The following is a 16,666-nucleotide window of genomic DNA, read 5'->3' on the forward strand; positions in this document are numbered from 1 at the left end:
TTTGGAAGTGCTGAGGATGGTAATGTGGAGAAAGAACCAGGTGATGTGGCAGCAGAGAATGCAGGAGTTAAAACGTTTGCAGCAGTGACAAAAAGTAAAACAGGGAAACTGCAACAAACTGAGAAGTCTGGTTTTGTAACAGCAGAGGATGCAGTAGTTAACTCATTCGCTCTGGAGCAGAAATGACGGACTGCTTACTTCCACCATAAGAACAGTAGATAAGCTTGAGCTCGTTTTCAGAGAATCCATTTCTAATGCCATATAGAAAACAAATGCCCATAACTTTTCAACCATAACAGTTAGACAAAAAAATAAAAATGTAAAAGTTGTTTAGCAGACACAGGCCTTAGCAACAGTATAAATGTTAATAGTCTGTATACATCTCATTATTATATATTTGCCAAGGAATACAGATGTTACACATATTTTACCTGTTTGGTAAAACAAATCACAATATCTTGGTGAACATATCATGCAGACTCATAACATTTGTAATTAATTTATTTATATGAATTTCAGATTTAAAATGATACATTAACCAGTACTGTGTGATGCTCCTTTACTGTGATATTCATGGAAATATGATCAATATTATACTTCTAATAATCTAAAATTATTATCTCATTACCTGTAACAGACAAAGGCTATCTATCAGTGTACAAGTTGTATACCTTGATATCAGCTTCGAAATGATCCATCATGTGTGTTGTCACTATGCTCCCTTACAAAGTTATGGGCATAATAACGAGAAATATAATTTCCATAATCTGACAAATAAACAATTTGATCTCTGCCCCTGTCAAAGATAAGCATGATTTTTTACAAAAATTGTTTTTGTTTGTTAGACTTCACCCATGACCGTCTCACTTTCTTGTACAGATATTGACAGAAATATGACAAAGATATTCATTTTCATAATCCAGCAATTAAAACAAACTATGGTATCTGTCCCTATGTACTACTCACGTTTCATATCATTACATGAAATACATTTTGAAAGTGGCTTCTAAATGATTCCTTACTTATCATCTTTCCAAAACAGTATTTTACAAAAATGTGAACAATATCATAATTGTCATAATTTGTCATACACAAAATATATCTGTACATGTGCACAGTATGCTATTACAGTTCTTTCACCATGTTTTAAAAACTGATGCCATCTTCAAAATGAGATCTTAATCAGCATGTTGACATGTTTCCTAACAGAGTTATTCACAAACAAATTGACAATATATCATTTCATAACCAACAATAACTGCTTGGATTATTTAACATAACCCTGATTTTTCTCACTGTAACTGAAATTTGGCTTAAACTCAGCAAAAATAACTCCAAAGTTATACCTCCTGGCTATAACGTCATCTGTAATGACCGTATAAAGAGGAAAGGTGGTGGTACTGCTTTAATATTTCCCAGTACCTACCACATTTTCCCTTACAGCAAACCAACACATAAATTAATTTCAGCACAGCTTCTTATTACTTTCTCAAAATAAACTGTTAGAAACAATTATGTATTATTGTATTTTATATCCCTCCTGGTGACAATACAGCTATACTGGAAGACATCCTACATTGGATATCCATAACATTTCCAGAAGAATAAAATATTACTAGGTGAAGTGAATGTCAATTGGTTGGACATAAACTCTATCTCCCTACATCTAGCATAAATTTATATGGCTTCACACAACTAATTAATAGCCCCACACATTATAGCAAGACATCAAATTCTCCATTAGACTGGATCTTATTATCAGACCCTAGCAGATACTCCACCACAGGTACAATGTCAGATTCTGTCAGTGATCATTTCCCAATTTATATAACTAAACATCTCACACATCTAGTTAAACAGCATATTTATAAAACAACATATAACATTCCAAGTTTAAGCCAGAAATGGTCATTACTACACTATCATCTATTAACTGGAACTTTCTAAATATCTTCCCCTTAGATAATGCTGTAATTGAATTCAATACATTTCTAAATATCCTAAATAGCCTTATGCCTCTAAGAAGGAAGAGACTGAAAATAAAAATGCAATTTGGCTATTCAAACAGGGTAGAATGCTAATGTAGGATAGAGAAAAAGCATAGAAAGAATTGCAAAAATATAAATCACCTCAATATCTTGAAAACTTCAGACTGCTTCACAATCGGACTAAAAAACAAATAAATGAAGGCAAAATAAACCTATACTATAATAACTTTCAGAACAATAATAAACACATCCCTAATAAATTTTAGACATCCATTAAAGAAATCTTACATCCCGGCCAAAAATCCAGGTTTATATTAGAAGCACAAATGGTCAGAATGTGGACAACCTATTGATCAACACGTATGTGTTGAACAACCATTTCAGCGAACAGCCACATCACTTATTTCTTTCCAAGGGAAAGGAACTGGTTGGTCATTGTGTTAAATCTGCCCTTTTCCCCACTGTAGTGCAATCTTGGAGTTGTATATTTAGTTAGGGGTGGTGTGGGGGGCTGTTGCGAGTGTGTTGGGCAAAGCTCCCTACTTTATAGTGTGTGTTATATTGTGTTTTTTGTTTTGGACTATCAATTTCTTTCCCTTAGAAAGAAATTGATGATGTGGCTGTTTGCTGTAATGGTCGTTCCACACATACATGTCGATCAACAGGTTCTCGACATTCCGACTCTTCGTGCTTCTAATATAGACCCAAACTTTCAACCCAAACCCCTCTCCAGATAACTCAGCACTCAGAACTGCAATACAGTTCAACTCTTATTTTATAGATAGTATGGCCTCTCTAACCAAGTATTCCTTATCATCTAATATCAACCAGGCCCAAAAGCCACACCCCATCACATCTACTTTCACCTTCAAACCTCTTCCACTTCTTTTATAAATCTACCTTTAAACAAACTTACACCATGTTCTTCTTCAGCTGATGACCTTCCAAGTGAGTGCCTAAAAATAGCAGCCAATAGCATTGCCTAGCCTTTCTCAATCCTTATAAATAGGTCAATCCAGGAATCCTACATTCCCTCTCTCTGAAAAAAGTCACACACTATTCCTTTGTGCAAAGAAGGAAATTCAACAGACATTAATAACTTTAGACCTATTGCAATCTTATCTCCCCTCACAAAAATACTTGAAAAATGTAATTAAAAACAATTGCTAGACTATCTCCTTCAGTGAGAACTCCTGTCCCCTACACAACATGGTTTCTGTCCTTCCCATAGTACTATCACTGTCTTTCTAATCTATATAGATACTGTCAATAAAGCTAGAGATAATGTCAGACTAGTCTCTTCAAATTAGACTTGTCTAAAGCCTTCAACACAGTTAGTCATAGGAAACTTCTACTTCAAATTTCCTCACTAGGTCTTTCTCAGTCCACCCTTCTGTGTTTAAAACCTACCTGTCCAATAGCTATCAGTCAGGAAGATGGCACTCCATGGTCTCTCCTTACCTCCCAGTCACCACCGGTGTACCACAAGACTCTATGCTTGATACCCTCCCTTTTCACATTTTCACCAGCACTGTCTATACTTGCACACAACAGGCCATCCGAATACAATATGCAGATGATTCCACTCTTATTTACACATCTGACAACATGGTACACCTCCAGAAAATTACTCAGGAAGCTTTAGCAGCCACTGAAACATACCTTCATAACTCACAGCTCATGTTCAACTCAAAAAAGAGTAGACTGCTACTCTTTCCCCAAGTCTTTCGCTCATGAAAAACAAAATTTAGAGTCCTCTCCCTTGATAATATGACCGTTGAAGTCACTTCTCATAACAAACTTTATGGGTGATAGTGGATGATAATCTTACATTTGACCTGCATACAAAAAATTGCATAAGAAAAACTCATCAAAACCTAGGGATGCTTTACAGAACCTAAAACATTATCACTCATGCAACTAAAACTACACTTGACACTACTTATCACCTCCGCACTCTTCTTTATGGTGCTCCCATCCTTACTAACCTCCAGGTTTCACAAAAATTAAAACTTGAACAATGCTATATCAAACTTGCTAAATTTGCTGCACATAGCCCTTTCAGAACCCACCACTGTATATTCCTGAAAAGCTTAAATTGGTTAGAACTGCCACATCAACTAACATATAAACCTTCACTCTCCATGTGGATGAATGTTGACATCATTCAATCCAACATACAACAGAAGGATATCAAGTCCAACATGCTACACAAGGATATCAGACTCAGGGTAACTGTAATGCTTCTCATCCAGCAATTGCAGGAGTCCTGCCCAGTGCATGCCTCTTCTTGCAATCCAATGTACCTTCACACTAGATGTAGGGAAGCTCAAACTGCAGTATTTGTCACTTCTGGAGGCCGTCAGTCCAGTGAATGCAGAAATGGCCAGACAACCACATTGTCACTCACCATTTTCCTGCTCCTGAAGCCATGCGTCACTTCATGTGGTAGAAGCAACTGAAAAGGGAAGAAATAATAATCAGCTACTTTGGATGATTAGCAGATTTTTTGCATATATATATATATATATATATATATATATATATATATATATATATATATATATATATATATACATATATATATATATATATATATATATATATACATACACATACACATATATATAGAACAGAAACTTCTGTAACTGAACCACTTCCTCAGCTTCATATAAAATAAAAAACAAAGCAAATCAAACCCACCCATGTGGGGGGCTGTGCCCCTCACCCCCCCCCTAGCTAAATATACCAACTCTGAGATTGCATATAGTGAGGAAAGTGTTAAATTTCACCATGATGACCAAGTGGTTAATTTCCCAGAGTTTCTGTCCGGTTATGTGGTCTCAAGATTTAGTGATTTGAGTAACTAAGTTTTCAATTATATCAAGTATAGGAAATATACCTATATATATATGGGTCTACTTCACTTGACCTAAAACTCATTTGACTGACACCCATTTGACCGACACCCAATTGACCTAAATTTCATTTGACTGACAAGTCATTTGACTGACTCCCATTTCACCAACAGCTTACAATGCTGAATTTCAACATACTGCATCTTAAACCATAGGCAAGCACACTTAGAATATGAATAACCAACCCTTTCCAGAGCTTAAAAACTGCTTACTTACCCTCTTAACAAAACAAGACAATAGACAACCAAACAAAGTGGGGGGCTGTGCTATCCTAACCCCCATAATTATATAAACAAACTCCAGGATAGTACTACAGTGGGGTAAAGGGCATTTATCTTTAACTTGCCTTGCAGTACTCTACACAGTGCAACTACTGCTGGGAACTCACAAAACATTCACCAGATTACATTAGAAACTTCTCATAAAAATGTAAATAGACAAACCCACATTTAGAAACACTACAACATTACTTTCTACATGATTACCACAATTCTAACAGTCAGCACTGTAATTTACAGTAATTCTTATGTCAAGCAAGTCACAGGTGAAGGAAAACCCACAACAAGACTATGTTGTAAATGTCGGTGAAATGGGAGTCACTCAAATGAGTTGTCAGTCAAATGAAATTTAGGTCAACTGGGTGTTGGTCAAATGGGTGTCAGTCAAATGAGTTTTAGGTCAAGTGAAGTAGACCCATATATATATATATATATATATATATATATATATATATATATATATATTGGTTTACTTTGATAAACCAAACCACACAATATCGAGATGATAATCCCAAAAATGTAAATGCCTGAAAGTTTAGAAACTTGAATGTGAAAACATGGAAAGATCGAAAGGGAACGGAAGTTGAAACAGTTGTGTCTAAGTAATGTGCTATCACTTTAAGGGGTTGTATGTAGCACCAAAAGGAAAATATGCCATTTTTTTCAATAAAGTGCGATCTTGGAGTTGGTATATTTAATTTAGGTGGTGTGGGGGGTGCAGGGGGGCTTGGCCCCCTGAAAAACTAAAGAAAATTATATTATATCACATAAAATCTTATATATACTTTTTTTACATGATCCTCCAGATTCACTATCCTTCCTTGCAGGACTAGCTTAGTCCTGCACAGAAGCAGACGTTTAGGAGCAGGACAGCAGCGTGCCATGCATAGTAATGAAGGTGTGCTGCGTGAGCTCCTAAATGGACACAGAGCATGTACAAGTGTAAGGGGCATGTCTGAGAGCAGAGCTCTCAGAATATACACACCCCTGTAATCAAAAACAGCAGTGTAGGAGTAAGAATGAGCGAGACCACTTATAGGTGTTCGCATACCCCAGCAACATTCTCCCAAGTGTACAAGAGAATTGTCACAACATTTAAATATATAGAATTTTTTTTATGAAACAGATCAAAATTAACCAATGGTGCACAGGTTTGCCCATCACTTAGCTATGGTTAATGCAGCTTAAATGGCACAAGAGGATAAAAAGCAAGATATATGCAAATGAAGCAGAACAGCAATAGTATGCTGGGAAGAGCATTTGCCTTATGTGTAGTCATTCCTGGTTCGAATCCTACTCCAGTACACTCCATTTTCCATGTCAAATCACTTTATGATCAATTTATTGTGTTGCATAACATATGACATAACATATATTGGTGAAGTGGAATACTGCATTAAATGCAGATGTGAGGTATCATTGTCATAATGTTGCAAAGTCCACAGATAATCACAAGTGCCCCATACAGTATATGCACACAGAAATCAAGGATACAAATGGAAGGTAAAATGTGTAATGAATGATAAATCCATACAGATGCCAAATCCACCAACTCCTGAAGAACCATTAGACATCACTGTCTAAATTAATGTGGTGGTAAGCGTGTGTAAGCACTAGTAAGCAATAGAAAGCATAGTTACACAGAAGTAAGTGGGAGTAAGCATATTTAAGCAGTACTAAGCAGGTTTAAGCCTGTTTGCATTGGGGTAAGCAATACGCATACAGCTTAAGCAATAACAAAGCTAACTCACTGTACGCATACTTAACCAGAGGTTAGCATTGCTTACCTTTGTGCAAACCCACCCAAACCCACTTGCAGTTGCTTAAAAGTGCCTTAATCACCCTGTATGCATCAGCCTCTGTTCTGGCCAGAAACAAAGTAAACAGCCTTTGCAGGTCTTGAACCGAGGAACCTGTACACTATAGTCACAGTAGTTAACCACTAAGCTATCGCAGCAATCCATAAAATTGAGGTATCACCAAACAGATCCTCACCATAGGAAATACAAACTGAACATGTGAAAGGAATCTAAATACAGTTTTATATTCTATAACCAACTACAGGACATAAATGTGTGAACTGAAGTACTCCATTAAGCCCAGATGTGAGGTGTCATTGTAATAAAGTGTTGTAATCCCCTAATAAAGACAAGGACCCCATACAGTGTACATACACATGAATCATGGATACCAAACACATATATAACATGTAATGAATAATAAATCAATGCCACAATGCAAATATAATGTAACTTAATTATTAAGCAACACTAAGCATTGCACAGCCCAGCTTAGTAGGTGTAAGCAATGTGTAGGCCAGTTAACTCAATCTGTCAACTGGTATACCCCTTTAAGCAATGCCAACCTTAGGTAAGCAGATTTTCCCATAGCTTAGCCTTTTCAAAACCATCCAGTCACGGCAAAGTGCGGGTAACTGGTCCTATTTAAATCAAACAGGTGGGAATACATCTCATGACTGGTTGTAGCTTCCTCTTGTAGGCACTATGTTTGGAATGGGAGAGGGTGTGTGCTTTTGGGCACAGTGTTGGAGCATCCAGTAGTCCAGAGTCATGGCAGGACTCCTTTTGAAAGACCATGGCCAGAGACTGCTGCAGGGCCAGTACCAGGGTTCCCAATACAAAGCGGAAGCCTGGGACCATCTCACCCATGACCTCACCAGTGCCACTGGGATACCATGAACTAGTGAGCAGGTCAGGCATTACTATGCTGACTTGAAGAGGCGAAAGGGGGATCTCTTTGATCAGTGGATCCAAGAGGCTAGGAGGACAGGAGAAGTCACAGCCGTGTGTAAGTATCAGTTCACTACCTGTTTAATAATTGCCAGCTCATTTATATTATGGATAGGTATGGCTAAATATTCTGCTTATGTCTTTCACAGTGGCAAGTGACTGGGCTATGAACCGGGAGGCCCATGGCTGTAGACTGGAATGGTTGCAATGGGAGGCAGGTTTGTAATACTCTAAGTAATAAGTTAATTGCCTGTATAAAACCTATATTGTTTAAGGCATGTACTGCATACACCAGAGAATAGGAAAGGAAGAGTCTCATATAGGTTGTATGTAAATAAAAGCATAATAGCCTGACAATTAAGGTCTTCACTCTGGTATCATATGGTAATCTAGAGTTGCAATCACTTAATAGTAATGTTGTAGTAAACACTGTTACCCACACTGTGCTACATAAGTAAATTGTGTAGGAATGTCTGTATATGACTTTGTAATCCTAAGAGGTCAAATAGTACAACTGAGAGAGACTTAGAAAACACTGAAAAAACAGATAACAAAATCCAAACAGCACACTCGACTGTGATGTGAACTGTTGTATTTTTTGCACACAGAACCATGGTTTGATTCCTGGGAGTGGTAGTAGGCTGTATGCAGAATCATACTCCACAAGTGTACAGAAATGTCCAGTATGTCCAGTAAATCAGCCTATAGCTGCTGCCTGTCACCCTGTCTTCCTGGCAAACCAGTGGGATTAAGCAGCAAACAAGACATACAACTGATTGTCAGACATCTATAACAACAAATTAGTCGCTCTAGCAACCCCCCAAAATGTTATGAGAGTAAGTAGTCAGGTATATCCCATCTCAACCCCCATGTTGTCAAGCTGTGACCAGAGTGCGTACAGTAACACAGTGAGAAATATGTGCATAATACTAATGTGGAAACTGGTAATTTGTGTGGCAACATGCAGGTAGTGCTAACAAACATTGCTCCCACAGGTCTGTCAGATACGAACACTGTGCCTATAAATAAAAGCTTGATATCCTGTACTGGTACTGTTTACTCTGGTATTGTATGGCATTGTTAGTGTTGCAGTTGCTAAGAATAATAAGGTATTACTTATCATTGTCTCCCACACTGTACTACCTACCCAACCTACCTCCCCAAACATACTACTATCCCTCCCCAACATCCCACTCTCACCTGAAAAAAACAGGGCAATCTGTTCCCCAAAATAAATCTCACCCCATACATAGCTGTCCATTTCGCACACGTCCACTGGACACATGTAATCCTTGTCTAATTGGCTTAACAATATATTATTGTTGTCCTCACCCTTCTCTCAGGGGTATGAGTGTCCAAACCTACCTCCAAATTCAGTGTATATACACAGCTGTTGCTGTAGAAGAAATGGGAAGCTATGGACCTTCCCTACACCCGTCCTGCACATCCCTAGCTATTTTCCCTACTGTCTTTCCCTCTCTGTACCCCTTTTTTAAACTTTCCTATCAACCCTTTTTCATTTCTTTTAAATAAATTAGCGTGGGGGTAATCAGGAGTAAGCACTTTTAAGCAGCAATAAGTGGATTTAAGCCTGTTTGTGCAGGAGTAAGCAATGCCTACACAGGTTAAGCAATTTAGAAGCTGAGTACAAGAAATTGTAACCGGAAGTTAGCAGTGCTTACCTCCACGCAAACCCACTTACAACTGCATAAAACTGCCTTAATCTTTCTGTATCCAATGGCCCTTGTTCTGCCCAGCAACAAAATAAACAGCCTCTGCAAGGCTTGCGCCCAGGACCCTGTGCACCATAGCCAAAGTGATTTACCACTAAGTCATGTCAAATATACATAACCCTGATGTTTTTACAAACATATGCAGCACAGGCATTCAACAGTACAGGAATTGTATTTAAACAGGTAGGTGTCTGTGTTTGTCTATATATATATATATATATATATATATATATATATATATATATATATATACATATTTATATCTGAATAGATACATGTATATATATATATATATATATATATATATATATATATATATACACATACAAATATACACACACATATATATATATATATATATATATATATATATATATATATATATATATATATACATATGCATACATCAATAGCTATATATGTCTACATATATGTCTATGTCTATATATATATATATATATATATATATATAAGCATATATATATATATATATATATATATATATGTATATATATATATATATATATATATATGAGAACATAACAAATACATATATGAGCACAGGCACCATTAATGGGGCTGAGGGGGCCCAAGCTACATGCGACTTGTAAAAATTGATATTACCCCTCCCCCTCACAGCCAAACAGGTCTGCCCTGCAATACAATACCAAATGTTGCAAGTCGCATAACCAGGACCTGAAACAACATGAGCACATGATGTTAACAGTAATCCATCCCACCTGTATGATGTCAGGCTGGTATCAATAACATATCCTGCAGTACAGTCTGGCTACCATAGGGAATGTACAAATTGGAAGCAATAAAGATTCCTAATATACATATACATACACACATATATGCAGGTACATATATATATATATATATATATATATATATATGTATATATATATATATATATATATATATATATATATATATATATATATATATACACACACATACACACACAGAGATATGTATAGAAGGATACATATTTAGAGGGTGAACACCATACGGAACAGCCAGTATGCCTACAGTCGCCACCTTACCAACTGGACACTGTATGAGTCACACATACAAAAGACAATTGTTGCCTGAAACATAAACTCACAGAGAGGTCAAAGGATATAACACCACACACAGGTTTGTATACATGAGAAAGCTTTATTCGTGTACTATTTTACAGTTGTATATCCCATGTCATATAGCTGTTTAGACTTTGAAATACATATAAACAGACTAATGCAACTCTCAAACAGATCAGTTAATACAGTATTCCAGAAAACATAACATATGTTGCTGTGCAGGCTAAGGCCTTCAAGTAGTACAACAGTAGAGACAGACTGGCCCGCAGGATAACAATCAGTCAACAGTAAGTAATGCAGATGTACAGTCCAGCAGCCTCTAGCGACACTCTGTACACAACTCTAGGGGATAAAGACTTCAGCTGACACAATGGGATGTATCTGTTACATAACAATGCATAACTGAAACCATCCCAATCACACTGACAAACAGAACAGTCTGTGTGGCTGGAAACAGTAGGCCTGCATTTACCAAAGGTGATTTGTATGGTAATGTACATCCAGATACCTTAAGCCAGCTTACTCCTGATATACCTCATGTGTTGCAACAGCCTAGGTTAGTTAGGTTGCATACCCCCCCATAGACTGACATATAGGGGCATATACCACTGTTACATACACTGACCGCTGGATTGCATAAGGGCACACATGTATTGTGCAGATGAAGCCCACACATATATGGACCTAATCCCACAATATGTGCGGGGGCCACAACAGCAGTGGGATGATGGCAGTAATGGCAGTATGACATACTCACAGGCCACTACATAACAACCCCTAACAGCATGTTATATGGACAAAGCCTGGTATGTAGGTGGAGGACAGAGGCCGGAACAAGGTCCATATGTGAAATAGTGTTGTCATACATTAAGCAAGTTGCTGGTATTACAGGATAGTCTGCAACATACCCCTAGTCAGGAATATGAGGTCAGAAACACAAATGGATGTAGCCATGTACTGATCGCAATTAACACGCACACACACACACACACACACACACACACACACACACACACACACACGCCTGTATGCACACACACACACACACACACACACACACACACACACACACACACACACACGCACACACACACTGCCAGTGATATATCTGACACAAGACCTGTATGGTGGACAAGCAAAACATAACAGGCACACCAATGGCCATCAAGTGGATAGGCACACAGTTGAGAGCTATGCAGACCGACCACAGTCCATGTTAAACTAGTATGCACACACAAATCCTGTAACACTGGTGCTATACAATGCATACAACAACACTACTAACACTCTGTTTGTAGTCCTGGAACCTCATACAAATATGTAGCTGGTCTGTGTGTGCAAGTTCTCTTGTAAGAGGTATTGCTACCTGCTGTCTGTAACACTGCTGCCCACACACAGTAAGGATGTCCACCATACAGGAAAGGTAAAGGGACCACATCCACATGATGTAGGGATTTATAGTAGTAGGTTGCCTTGACAGTAGTAATTGGAAGTACTACACAGCATGCTGCATGCAAGTAGCAATTGGAGGTCACTGATTGGTGCAGAGGTCATCACCTAATCATGTGCATCACATACAAAAGCCATGCTGCAATCTATTCAAAGCAGCTCAATCCATTTACTGGAGGGAGAGAGATAGAGATGGGGAGAGAGAGAGAGAGAGAGAGAGAAAGAGAAAACAGATCCAGAACCAAAACCAGAGCCACAACCAAACCAAAAACTGAAACAAAGGAAGCAGGCTAAGGCCATAGCCAAGGAGAAAACAAAACTCCTACAAGGACACCATCCACAACAGACCTCATTCCCACAACAGGTATGTGAAGTATATATGCAAGTAATTGACTGTAGTACTTGGTTCATAATACGGGGGTGGATGATGTGAAATGATATATATGTACCATCAGGAGTTGCTGTTGTAACTGCTATGGACATTAGAGTCTGTCCCTGTGGGTAGTGGGCCATACCAGTCAACTGTGCAGAGCAGCACCAACTGACAAGATGTAAGCCAACATAGAGTTTGTTGTGTAATGGAAAGGATGTATATTACTGTGGCCAATAGCTGGTGGTGGAAGTAATGCCATAATGATGGACACATGGGTTCCAGAGCCCACCACTTGCAGGACACTCAGGTTAACATGTAGTGTAGCATGCTGAAATGCCATAGGTGTGTAATAGGCTTAACTGCAATCTGGCACTATATACAACCCCCCAATGTTAGGCTATGTCCATATGTGGCACCTGTCTGTGTTATAGCAAGGCAGAACAGTGCAGCTGTGCAGGAAGGAAAGTTAGAGATTTTAGACCTGATATCTAAATGTACCCCATATATAGGCATGTATGTGTGTGTGTGTGTGTGTGTGTGTGTGTGTGTGTGTGTGTGTGTGTGTGTGTGTGTGTGTGTGTGTGTGCGTGTGTGTGTGTGTGTGTGTGTGTGTGTGTGTGTGTGTGTGTGTGTGTGTGTGTGTGTGTGTGTGTGTGTATATATATATATATATATATATATATATATATATATATATATGGGTCTACTACTAATGCCCGAAACGACGATTCCGACGGAAAACTCACCAACGCCAGATGACCGACAGGTAAGTGTACCGACAGGGTGATTTGCTGACAGCGGAAAGACCGACAAGGAATGTGCGACGCGACGCCGTAAGTGTGCGATGGTGACGGAGTTAGGCGGTCAGGTAAGTGCTCGAGATTGTGGGATGTCGGGTTAGGCTGTGGGAAAGGTGAGTGTGTGTTCGTGTCGGAGGTATGGTTCGGGTAAGGTAAGTGTGCTAGTGAGGGACTGTAGTTTAGGGACGGGTTAAGTGAGTTAGGGTTAGGGTGCAGGTAGGTGATGTGCATTAGTGTCGGAGCTTGGGCTAGGGTGGGTTAAGTGAGTTAGGTTAGGGTGCAGGTAGGTGAAGTGTGTTAGTGTCGGAGCTTGGGCTAGGGGTGGTTAAGTGAGTTAGGGTTAGGTGCAGGTAGGTGATGTGCGTTAGTGTCGGAGCTTGGGCTAGGGGTGGGTTAAGTGAGTTAGGGTTAGGTGCAGGTAGGTGAAGTGTGCGATAGTGTCGGACCTTAGGGTTAGGTTTGGGTCAGGGCTAGTGTGTATGCTATGTAGTGTCGCTGTTGTTTACGCCCGTGTGTAGGTGTAATGGTGTTCGCTGTAATGGTGTTCGGTGTTTTGCGTTGTCGTGTTTGTGTGATGTCGGTCATCTGGCGTCGGGGAGTTTTCCGTCGGGGAATCGTCGTGTCGGTAATTAGTAGTAGACCCATATATATATATATATATATATATATATATACACATGTATGTCTACAAATATACAGATACCCATATGCAGACATATCATATATACAACATAATTTATATCTAGACACACACACACACACACACATATATATATATATAGATATATATATATATATATATATATATATATATATATATATATATATATATATATATATATAAATATAAAATGCATATGTCTACATATATGCAAACACACACACACATATATGTATGTATGTAAATACATGTCCCCTATATTACCACCACAGTGCTGCATGCTATGTGTGAGGGAACAGCACACATAGCAATAGACATAGATATATACAGCTGTAAGTGTGTCCAACATGGACAGGTATGTCACATGTGAACCCCTTGTTGGGACCACATTGCCCTTGTCTGTGAAGTAAGGAATGGGAATATTGGGAAGGATAGCAGCTATATTTGTGGAGGTGGTTTGGGTTGGTAGATGTAGAAGACAGCCTACAGGGGTGGTATATGACACATGTGGTTGGTAAACACCCTGGATGGTGTGTGTGGTCTATGATGTGGAAGCCCCATGAGCCCCCATATGGAAACAATGGGAACAAGGCCCCCAGCCATTGCTACTCACAACAGCAGTCCACAGCCCTGAACGTGCCTGGCCTGAGGCCAAGCAGGAGGAGCATGTGGACCCTGTAAATGTGTACTGGGTGCCTCAAGGTGTTGTAGCACATCCCACAAGTGTCTGTGGAGCCCCCTATGGAACAGACCCTGGACCTGACCTCTTGTGACAGGATCATGTCTGTGTGTGCCCCCGGGGGGGGACAACATCCATTGAGGTGGTTGCCCCTGAAGGTAGTGCTGGACTGGTAGTTGAGGAGACCCCAGAGTGGATCCCACATGTGATGTGGCCTGGTAACATGGCCAGATAAGGTGGGAGGGGTGGTTCTGCTGGCAACTATTCCCTAAACATGCTATTGTAACACTGTCATAGAACATATGTGGGTAGTAATAGTCCACACAATCCTGGACCACGTCCAACAGCATGCATAAATATCCCCAATAACACAGAATGACAGATGTGCAGCAATCACATAGCAAGCATACCATATGCATATATGGAACCATAGCGGCCCTGACAATGGCATGCAGGTGAAATAGTCCATAACAGGCCAGCAATGATAGTGTCCACATAGGGAACATGGCTACAAACACATAGCACAAAGTGTGGTACAATGCAATATATGTCCCAATGGTAGGTAAGCTGTAGCCATACCTATTGAGTTGTGTGAACAGTTCTTTGTCACTGATATGGTGTGGAGGGTTGACAGAGATGTGTATTATGAACTATAGTAACCTTGCTGTATGAGTTGCTCAGACCTGTTTCCATCTTTATGTCTTTCAGGCAATATGTCCCATGGCTGTTTACCCACGTATTCAGTGGAGGAAAATGAGGTTGTTTTGAACCACCTAATACAGCACTATGTGGTTCTTTTCAGCAGGGCTGCCCATGAGCAGCTGGAGTGGACCATTCCACGGGGTCAATGATGTCAGCCTGCATAACTGCAGTTATGAGCGGGTCCGGTATTATTGTTCTGACCTGCTTCGCAATGCCCATTGGCATGCTGCTGCAGTCTGGGGGGATCACCTCTCAATGGGGGGGGTTAATGCCAGCCACCCCCCTGACACGTGCCCACCCACACACCCAACTGGCAGAGACCACTGTGGAGGTGGGTTTTACCCACACACTGGCTGAGCAGCATGCAGGTAAGGCCAAAGGGCACATCAGTTGACCACTGTTGTGTATGCAGCCACATCTCTACAGGTAGATCATGCATATTTGAGATGTCATATATATAGTTTGCTGCTGCGAGTAGTAATAAACAGATATGCATAAGCAGTAGTATTGTGGACGTGTACTAAGTGGCAGCTGGTGACTTCAAATCAAAGGGGAGCTGCTGGAGACAGCTGAATGGGTGGGACAATGGGAAGGGGTGCGGTCAAACGAAAAAATACAATACGGTAAATTCCTCCACAAGTACCAATAAATCCAAGAAGAAAAGAAGTTGAGAAGCTGGATACACATTTTTGAACAAAATAATGAACGCTTTATTCACAGTCCGCGTTTTCGTCCCCTATGGACTTCATCAGATACACAACCCCTAGTAGACATTCATTAATATACATAGATATGCTTTGATTTATTAGTTAAAGTTTTTTTAAAAAGTATTTAAGTATTAAAATTGCATAACATTGTTTTAACAACATATATAGTGTTTTTAAATGAATAAGAATAATAATTAAGTGATAAAGCAAGTTCATTTGTTGATTTGAATTAATAGGCATTAAATGATTGGTTGAATGAAATGAACCTATGTATATTAATGAATGTCTACTAGGGGTTGTGTATCTGATGAAGTCCATAGGGGACGAAAACGCGGACTGTGAATAAAGCGTTCATTATTTTGTTCAAAAAATTGTGTGGTGTATCCAGCTTCTCAACTTCTTTTTCGATTTTCATTTTTGGATTTAAGGGGTGCGGTCAACTAGAAAGGGGAGGAGCTTTGTTCAAAGCCATAAAAACTGGAACTTTAATAAAATACGCTGCCCTGGGTGCCAAACTTTCATTATGACAGTCCAATTAAGACA

The sequence above is a fragment of the Protopterus annectens genome, chromosome 8.part0, assembly GCF_019279795.1.
Source record: "Protopterus annectens isolate FY-2018-M chromosome 8.part0, PAN1.0, whole genome shotgun sequence".
Lineage (NCBI taxonomy): Eukaryota > Metazoa > Chordata > Ceratodontiformes > Protopteridae > Protopterus > Protopterus annectens.